Raw genomic sequence first — 10,500 nt, 5'->3', positions numbered from 1 at the left:
GATGACAGCTGTGCTGACAAGAGTAAATTTGAACACATATGTGCACAGCAGGAAGACCATGGGAAGACACAGGGAGAAGTCAGCCCTTGGCAAGTGAGAGAGAGAGGCCTCAGAAGAAGCCAACCTCGCTGACATCTTGACCTTGGACTGCCAGCCTCTATAATTGTGAGGGAATCAATTTTTATTGCTTAAACCACCCAGGCTGTGGTCCTTTGTTGTGACCGCCCCAGAGGACTAATGACTGGTAGGTGAGACCCAAAGATTCCCTTGACTGAGCCCAGCTCCTCTTGCCAACCATGGAATCACGAGCTCCGTGGGTGGTGGGTGTTTTAAGACACTGTGTTCTGGGATGGGGTCTCACAGAGTCAACTGGTAAACTTTAGAAGGGCCAGGAAATGGCTCAGCATTAATGGAAAACAGAATAAGGTGAATTCCTGATTGAATGTCCCTCCTTTTCTCGCCCTGCATACACATCTGCCATATGTGGGGACACCACAGTTCCCTGCCGTAATTAGGCATCTAGAATCCCCTCTTCTTCAACATTTCCTTGTAAAAGCATCTCCCATCCCAGCCACGCCAGGCCTCCCCACTCCTAGGCCCTGTCACGCACATGTCCATTCCCTCTCTGCTTCCACACACACATCTCTCCCAGACACTGTTACACGTAGTAACCATCTTTCTTACATACAGCATGGGTCATTTCTTTATTTTCAGGAAATAATCACAGCACTTTCAGGGTTAAAGTCAGCCCTTTTTTTCATTCTCTGGCTGCTTGTTCTCCCGAGTTCTTCAGCTCACCATAGCGCCGACAGCATTTCCCTATTCCAAAGATCCAACAGAAACCAATAGTTTCGTGATCTTCTGGGCAAGAAAAAAGTTTACATTGGCCATAAGCACGATTGCAGTTCTCTTCTGAGTCTAGGACAAGGACCCGGGCTGTGGAGAGGAAGATCTTTGAGTCACTCAGTCGGGAGCAACATTCACTGTGAATGCAGGGTCGTGACATGTGCACCGCAGAGCCGGGAGGAGCAGCTCCTTCTGCAGGCGCCTCCCTCAGAAACCCTACGGAGCCCCCGCTCCTTCTGCTCTGCTGCCACTGCTGTGTTGGTTCCTGAAGGGCAGGACAGCCTCTGCTCTAAAGAGGGCAGGTACTGAAGTGTCTGCCCAGAATGCTGACTCAAGGCTCCCCTGCCTGCACCCCAGAGTCCAGCCCCTGCTCCAGATGCTCAAAGGGACTCTGTGCAGCCTCATGCAGCCTGATGAGGACCAACCCACACTGCACACTCCGACATGCCCTGGACACAAAAGGACAGGAGAGATTGGGCCAGAGGAACTGGGCAGAAAGAGAAGATGGGGAAAAAAAAAAAAAGAGAAGATAGGGTCCCCTGTGCTGCCTCCAGGTGTCAGGAGGGGCTGGCGTGTGGGCCTGTCACAGTATGGTGCACAGTCAAGAACACACACAATAAAAGGGCAGGGGTCACAGAGGGGGAACACACCTGGCATGTCTCTGCTGCTCTATAAGGCCCCTCCTATGCTCTCCCTTGTTTGTCCTCAATCAGACTCTGTAGGACTCTGGGGTTTGTAATCCTTTTCAGGAGAAGACAGGGTTAAGTCTGAGGACAGTTCGGTGACTTGTCTAAGTGCACACTGCGAGTCAGCATCAGAGCTGAGAAACACACACTAGTGTTTTGGCTCGTGGGTCCGGCTCTCTCCTTTATCCTGGGCTCTCTCCCAGGCAGGGAAGTCAGACAGCAAATGAGCCCTGGGGACGGCACCTCCTACATGAAGTTATCCCCATGGCCTGTTCCAAGGCTAACCTCACCTTCCAGCCTCAAAGCCTGGCCTGGCCCAGTGGTATTGTGTCTACCTACTCACTGGGCCATGTTCCAAGGCAGTGACCCCAAATGTAGCCTGAGAGATACTGAGGGCCATGTTTCAGTCCATCAAGAGACAGCTCAGAATCTACCCTGAGACTTTCATTCTTTGGTTGATGCTCTCCTTGATGCTCAGATTCATTACGTATTTCCAGACATTGAGCCACTATGCCTATATTCCCCAGGCCCCCAAGCCAATCTGGCTTCAGAGCTCACCTGTAGCAAAGTGAGCAACGAGGATGAAGCAGGTCAGGAGCACGAAGCAGAGTCCCCGCATGGTGAACGCCGGCTGGACCCTGGGCGGCAGGAGAACGCGGTGGACCTGCTCTGAGACTGGGATCCAGTGAGGCTGCTGTGGGCGGAGGAGCCTCTATTTCTATGCCTCCTGGGTGCTTGCACAACAGCAGTTGTTTGGAAACTTTGCCTGCTATGATCCTGATTACAGACAACTATTGATATCTGTACATGGGATGCTGTTCATTACCCAACCCCTTCCTTCAGGCATTCCATCCAGGTTCCGGGAATGACCTCACTTCTCACTCTGACATGGGATGCTTGACCCACACACCTGACCTCAGAGCGTGTGTGAGGATGGACCCCTAACCAAGGCCTCAGCAACCAGAGAGGACATTCCTCTCACCAAAATGATGATCAGGGCTGGGTTGTGGCAGAAACCTTCATGAATGTGAAGCCCAGCATGGTTGTTCAATTGTTGGAGAAAGAAAAACTCTTTTTGTTTGAAAGGTACAAAAACAATGTTGCCCCAGGATTGCAGCAGCCATTTCCCATTTGTAAAGAAGTGGATCTGGGCATAAATCAGACATCAGTGAAAATAGCCTGCGTTCTTGCGGACACTGTGTCCACAATGGGTCCAAGGACCTCAAGTTCTGACCTTCCTCTGGATGGCTCCAACCGTGGCCCTTGTTTGTTTTCTCCAGGTTTAGCTGAGTTCTTGGTTATCTGTAATTGCAAGTGTGTTGGTTGGCAATGAGATTGAGGCTGCGAGGCAGAGGAAGCCCAGCCATGACAGGGGGCTGCCCCTGGGAATAGAGTTGTGCTTTTCTACTAGTCAGGTAAAGCAATAATATCACATATGAAATGTGAGGAATGTTCTTGGTTTCCTATACAAATCATGGGATCCCCGGAAATGCTTCAGGGCGGGGGGTATTCGCAGCCATATCTTTGCTGTGCTGTCTTCTTGCACATTCTCATGGGCCTCCTCTGTGTTCAAACCTGCAGCAGAAGCAGCTCTGGCATGTCACAGGGTCATGAGAAGGATGCGTACACTCTTGCTCTTCCACGATTTGCTCTGATAACAGCGAGTCCTGACAGAGCAGACACTCCTGCAGCAGGAGGTGAAGTCCCTTCTTCCTGGGTCTGGAGCTGGATTCCTTTCCTGAGGAGGCTGCTGTTACAAATGACCACATACTTGGGGCTTCAAACAACAAAAATTGATTCTCTCAGAGCTGAGGAGGCTGGAACTCTGAGATCAGTGTCCCTGGTCCAAAGTCACAGTGTTGGCTGGGCCACGCTCCCTCGGAGGCTCTAGGGAGAGTCTGTCCTTTGCCTCTTGCAGCTTCTGATGGCTACCGGCACCCCTTGACTTTCCACCACATCCCTCCAGTCTTGGCCTCCGTGGACCCATTGCCTCCTGCTCTTCTGTGGGTTCTGATTTCTCTCTGCGTCTCTCTTATGTGTGGTGGAATTTAGGGCACACCTGAAAAATCCAGGATAATCTCCCATCTCAAAACTCTTAACATAATCACGCCTGCAAAGTCCCGTTTACCAAATAGGTCAACTTCACAGGTTCTAGAGCTGACAGCTGATGCCTGGGTGGCCATTATTCAGCCTACCATGGGGGCTTTCAGATGTCCCCATTTGCTTCACAATGGACCCAGGAAGGAAGGCTCAAGCTTCATGGTCACAGTGGTGCATTGCCCTCTGTGGTGGCAGCAAGTTATCACCCATCCAACTAACAACTGCTTCCATGGATGCCTCTGTAGCTGCCTTCATGCTCCAAGCTGGAAGGTGGGAGCCAGGGAGAATCCATCCCCACAACAGGGACATGACGGCCTCTTGTTTGCTGACTCCAGCGGAAGGATCAGGAAGCAGAGCGTCAGCTTAGATTTTGAAGCTCAAATGGGGAGACTTGCCTCTGGGTCTGACTGATCTGGTTCTCACTGGCCTCCCCATCCTGGGAGAAGACATTTCCCAACCCCACTGTGGGCAGTGCTGGCAGAGTGAACCGTGCTCAGTGTTTATCCTGTTATTTCATCAGTGGGAAAGACGGTTTTCCCACTGTCAGCTAGCCACCAGAATTCTGCATTCCTCACTGACATATTGCCTCCATGGAGCTGGAGAAAGGTGGGCTTTCCATGACTTTCATCGTTAACTAGTCTCCAATTATTCCAGGATCTCTTCTTTTCCTGGTCCTTTTACCAGGGGTGAATGAATGTCTGTTTTTTGTATGGGTGATTATTGCAGCACTAGTTTAAAGTGAACTGACAGCAGATCTCTGGTCCAGGCTCATAGAAAGGATTATACTGTAAAGGGCGGAACACGGTCACAGAAGGCAATGACGATGTTTTGTGTTCTTTACAATCTCCACCCACACCTGCATGTTTCATGTGACAAGGCCCTGTTGCAGGTTTGCTTAGTGGAATGACAGACATCCCACATCTGGGATGTCTGACCCAAATTCCTCCATCACAGTCCACATGGGGTCACTTTATCCCCATGAAGAGCAACAGCTCACATTTGCTGCATGAGGTTGGGTACCATAGACACTCCCATCCAGCCTGTTTATGGGTCCTACCCTGGCTCAAAGGAGGCCCCTGTGTGGCCCTTGGGTGTTAGCTGTCACACTGGCATCTGGGAAGTTCCCCAGGTCTATGTTGCCCCTGCTGGCACCTCACCCAGCTCTCAACATTTCTGGCCACAAGGCACCCAGCTCTGCTTCTCAGGCTACTTGCATTTGGCCCTGGAAGGGACCACTGAGACTTGGTTCTCACTTGGAGGGAGACACATCCAAGGTTTAAAATCGAAGGTCTATTTGTACAAGTAATCACTGAGGGCAGATGTTCTTGAACAGAGTCAGGCTTAACAGTGATGAATAATGAACAATAATCAGATATATTGGAGTATATGAGGAAGTCATTTGGCTTAAAACTCATTCAGCCTGAGCTTGTTTTTCCAAAGAGGCCTGACGTGGCCTGTGGAGCATGCATTGTATATCTGCTTGAAACATTTACTATGACCCAAAGACAAGAATGATGCCCTTCAAGATGGGGATGTAACTTCCCCCCATATCAGCATTTGTTTAAGGATTAGCATTTGGTCCTGGGAACTAAGGATCATTACTGACCTGCTGTGCTCAGTTTGGGACCATGGACGTGCTGTGCCAGATAAGATGATTTGACAGCTGTAAAAGAGATATTCCTCTCATGTGTGATGTGCGCTCTTTGTTCCAAGAAGGTATATAACCACTCTGTACACCCCACTTCGTTGTTGACCTTCCTTCCTTGGGGAATAAAGTACCCAGGCTATACTCATCAAATGTGGCTCGTAATAAGGCAACCCCAATTTTGACTTATAGGTGTACTATGGATAATTTGCATTGACGTTTCTTGGTGTTATAGCAGCAAGATTTCAGAGAAATCCACTGGAGACCACCTGGAATCTACACTGAACTGGCCTTTGGTACAAACTGACCCATTGACCCGCAAAATCACTGCATTCTTCAGGTGACCCTGTAATTTCCCCTGAAACTTGGATTTCCTTATTTTAAGTCAATGTTGTAGAGTTTATATGAGCTCTTTCCATCCTTAAGACTAGGTGCCTTAAGGGGATACTCGCACATAACATCAGTAATAGGAACATAGGGAGGAATTCCTAAGACAGACAAACCTAGGAGGAATTCCTAAGAAAGAGAAACCTAGGGGGAATTCCTAGGGAAGATAAACCCAAGGGGAATTCTTAGGCCTTAGGAGCCTAGAGAGGTAACTTCGGAGTGAATAAGGAAGGCTGACCTTTTAATTTGGCTCTAAATTGGAAAGAATTGTGTTTATGAAGTCTGAACAAACTGCTTGATAGAGAAAGGAGAGTCTGAACTTGTTCAGCTCTGAAGAGAAGGGACACAAGGTCCTCCCAGCTGTAAGGTGTTTGAGGTGACTGAGAACCTCACGAGAGTGGCAGACCCATTACACTGTCTCTAGAAATTGGTAAGACTTTATAGTAAATATAAACTAACAACAAATGGGAAATTGAGCTTCTAAAAGCTGACCATTCCCAAATGGGCAGCCTCCCCTGGGAACTCTGGCTGGCTTCATGTTGAAATTTGCAAGTGCTTAATGAAATGAGGATAGCTGTAAGTGGTTGACAAGATAACCCAGAGTAATTTAAAGTTACAGTGGCAACTTCTGGGCTCCTTTATAAGAGCCAGGTAATAGGGAAATTGTTCAAATTGTTGAAAGAGTCCAGCTCCTGGCATAATTGCTCAACTAAAGGTTCCAGAAACTGTAAATATATAAGAACAAAGAAAAAAATTCTTTGTTTGTTTTGGTTTTTTTTTCTGCTTTTTTCTCCCCAAATCCCCCCAGTACATAGTTTTATATCTTTTAGTTGTGGGTCCGTCTACTGTGGCATGTGGGATGCCACCTCAACATGGCCAGATGAGCGGTTCCAAGTCCGCGCCCAGGATCCGAAACAAGGAAACCCTGGGCCACAGCAGTGGAGCACCCGAACTTAACCACTCGGCCCCGAGGCCGGCCCCAGAAAAAAAATTCTTACCATGTTTTGTGTCTGAGGGTTTGGCTCAATAATCATCAGGTCAGGGTCTTTATGTACAGTCAGACAAAGTGTGGTGGCACCCCATTTGCAGTCAGAGGTAGTCAGACAGAAATGTGAGTTGTACTGCATTCTACGCTAAGGGTCCAACGAAATTGTTGCCAGCCTCAGAGGAATTGTAGCAGTCATTAGAAGGAACATCCTGATTGGATCAGATTATTTAAGAGTTGCACTTAAAAGCAAAAACTTCAAAATTAAAAAATAACCTTAGTGAAAGTTTTGTCGCAAAGCTAATAGAAAATTAAGTTATAAAATTTACCTACAGGAAAATATCTTGGGCCATGTCTTTACAGATACCCCTGTAATATTCTCCCAGTGTTAATGAGACTTTGAGAGGCATTCTGTGAAACTGCTATGTTAAAGGTAATGGAATTGTTCAATATTGCCAGGTGGTTAATCTTTGTCCCTCTGAAACCCGACAAGACATTGGGAGGAGTTAACAACTTATGATGAGTTATTCAGCCAAACTGGAAGCTGATATTCAGAGCCTGATCAGAATTTTTTGGCCTTCTTCCATAAGTTAAAACCAAACTAAGAACCCAGAGGGAAAGAAGCCAATTTGGATGATGTAGTTGGACAGGTGGATTGACCTCTAAAGGGCTGTGTTGATGGTGTGTGTGGACCTGTAGGGGATGGGGCTTATCCGTGGCAGAAGACTTGTGCTTCACAAATAGCCACAGAAGAGATGGGCCAACCATCCAATGTCTGAAATAATGGTGGTTCCCGTGCCTGGGGACAGTCCCACTCATCTGCAATCCTAAGAGTGCATAAAACAGCATTGCAGGACTGAGGCCTACAGAAACTGTAAGCTCCTGAGTCTGGCAACCAGCTATACCATGTGACTACTCATTTAACAGGAAAACTGCAACAGTAGTATGCTATTAGACTTTGTAGCCACTGGTGCTGGGGCTCCCCAAACTTGATTTACAAACAGCCGACAAAGGGTGGAAAGCCTAGACTCCCTGGTTACTTGCAGTGAGAGCAACCCTGCTTCAGAGGAGGACACAAGTGGTGCACACAGGGGTCACTCCTGAATCATTTGGACCAGCAGTGATGAGAGGGATGCGTAGTGCTGGCCTCAAAAGGCATCTCTTACATAAGGCACTTCTCCAATTTCAGGAGATATAGCTGACTCACCTAATACAGAAATATAAGCACACAGAAAGAGGCATAATGAGGAGGCAAAAGAATACATTCCAAGCAAGGGAACAGGACAAACCCCCAAAGAACTAAATGAAACATAAATAAGAAATATACCAGAAAAGAGTTTAAAAAAAAAGTTGTAAGGATGCTCACTAATCTTGGGAGAAGACTGGATGAACACAGTGGGAACTTCAACAAAGAATTTGAAAATATAAATAAGAACCAATGAGAAATGAAGAATACAATACTGGAAATGAAAAGTTCACTAGAGGGATTCAATAGCACAGGAAATGATACAGAAGAATGGACCAGCAAGCTGGATGAAAAACTAGAGGAAATCACCCAAGTTGAACAGATAAAGGAAAAAAGAATTAAAAAGAATGAGAAGAGTCTAAGGGAACTGTGGAACAATATCAAGCACACCAACACTTATATTATAGGTGTCCAAGAAGGAGAAGAAAGATATAAAGGGGAAAAGAATCTACTTGAAGAAAGAATGGCTGAAAACTTTCCTAACCTAAGGAAGGAAACAGACATCCAAGCACAGGAACACAGAACAGCAAACAAGTTAAATCCAAAGAGACTGACACAACATATTATAATTAAACATCCAAAATTAAAGATAAAGAGAGAATCCTAAAAGGGGCAAGAGAAAGGCACCAAGTGACCTACAAAGGAAAGCCCGTAAGGCCATCAGTGGACTTCTCAGCTGAACGCCTACAGGCTAGAAGAGATTGGAATGACTTACTTAAAGTGCTGTAAGGGGAAAACCTACAGCCAAGAACACTCTATCCAGCAAGGTTATCAGTCAGAATGGAAGGAGAGATAAAGAGTTTCCCACACAAGCAAAAATTAAAGGAGTTTATCACCAAGAAACTAGTTCTACAAGAAATACAGAAGGGACTTATTAAAGTGTGAATGAGAAGACCACAAATAGGGATAAAAAAATTACCAAAAAATCACCCCAGGCAATAAAATCACTTTTAAAGGCAAGAATACAGTAAAGGTAGCAGATCAACCACTTATGAAGATAATATGAAGGTTAAAAGACAAAAGGACTAAAATTACTTATTTCAGTGATAAGAGGGTAATGGACAGACACACCACATAAGAGCAGATAGGATTTCAAAAACATAAGATGCGGGAGGAGAGGAGTAAAAGAGTAGTGCTTTTAGGAAGAGGTCAAGCTAAAGAGACTACCAACACAATATAGATCGCCATAGACATAGAATATTATATAGTTACCTAATGGCAATCAGAAAACAGAAACCTATAATAAATAAACAAATAAGTAAGAGGAAAGAAATCAAACATGTTACTAAAGAAAGCCATCAAACCACAAGAGAAAAGAGCAAGAGAAGAAGAAAGGAACACAGAAGAACTACTAAAACACCCAGGAAAAAACATATCAAAATGGAAATAAATATATTTCTCAATAGTTACTTTAAATGTCAATGGTCTAAATGCTAAAATCAAAAGGCTTAGGGCAGCTGATTGGATAAAAATACCATAACCAAATATATCGTGCATAGAAGAGACAAACTTCCGATGTAAAGACACTCACAGACTGAAAGTGAAAGGAAGGAAAAAGATACTGTGTGGAAACGACAAAGAAAAGAAAGCAGGGTAGCAATACTTAGACAAAATAGACTTTAAAACAAACACTGTAACAAGAAACAAAGGAGGACACTACATAAAGATAATGGGAACAATCCAACAAGAGGATGTAACTTTTGTAAATATGCACCCAATAGGAAGCACCAAATTATATAAAGCAATTATTAAGAGACATAAAAGGAGAAGTGGACAGTAACACATAACAGCAGGGAACATTGACAGTCAACTTACACCAATGGATAGATCATCCAAACAGAAGGTCAATAAGGAAACATGGGTCTTAAATGACACATTCGCCCAGATGGACTTAGTGTAAATATATATATATAGAACATTCCATCTCATAACTGCAGAATACACATTCTTTTCAAATGCCCATGGAACATTCTCCAGGATTGATCACATATTAGGCCACAAAACAAGTCTCAATAAATTTAGGAAGTTCGATGTGATACCAACCATCTTTTCTGACCACAGAGGTTTGAAACTAGACATTAACTACAAGAAGAAAATCAGAAAAGCCATAAATATGCGGAGATTAAACGAAACGCTACTGAACATTGATTGGGTCAATGAAGAAATCAAAGGAGAAATCAAAAAATACCTGGAGACAAATGAAAATATGACATGCCCAAATCTATGGGATACAGCAAAGGTGGTTCTAAGAGGGAAGTTTAGCCCAATTCAGGCCTACCTCAACAAACAAGAAAAATGGCAAAGAAACAATCTAAATGTGCACCTAAAGGAACTGGAAAAAGAAGAAAAGACAAATCCAAAAGTCAGCAGAAGGAGGGAAGTAATAAAAATCAGAGCAGAAATAAATGAAATAGAGTTTAAAAAAACAATAGAAAAAATTACTGAAACCGAGAGCTGGTTCTGTGAAAAGATAACCAAAATTGACAAACCTTTAGCTAGACTCACCAAGAAAAAAAAGAGAGAAGTCTCAAATAAATAAAATCGGAAATGAAAGAGGAGAAATGACAACAGAGACCTTATGAACACAAAAGATTATAAGAGAATA

General features: G+C 44.8%; 1 long non-coding RNA gene across 1 annotated transcript; it reads right to left on the bottom strand.

The window, feature by feature from the left end:
• Window positions 1–680: 680 nt before the first annotated feature.
• On the bottom strand, window positions 681–2,215 carry LOC100629602 (uncharacterized). Its single transcript, XR_289630.3, has 2 exons — window positions 2,091–2,215; window positions 681–936 (listed from the first exon to the last, which is right to left on the bottom strand). It is a non-coding gene; the product is annotated as an uncharacterized lncRNA (long non-coding RNA).
• Window positions 2,216–10,500: the final 8,285 nt, after the last annotated feature.

Source organism: Equus caballus, chromosome 27 (assembly GCF_041296265.1).
Source record: "Equus caballus isolate H_3958 breed thoroughbred chromosome 27, TB-T2T, whole genome shotgun sequence".
NCBI classification, from domain to species: Eukaryota; Metazoa; Chordata; class Mammalia; order Perissodactyla; family Equidae; genus Equus; species Equus caballus.
The sequence above is the reverse complement of the archived record's forward strand: the minus strand, read 5'-3'. Positions and strand labels throughout refer to the sequence as shown.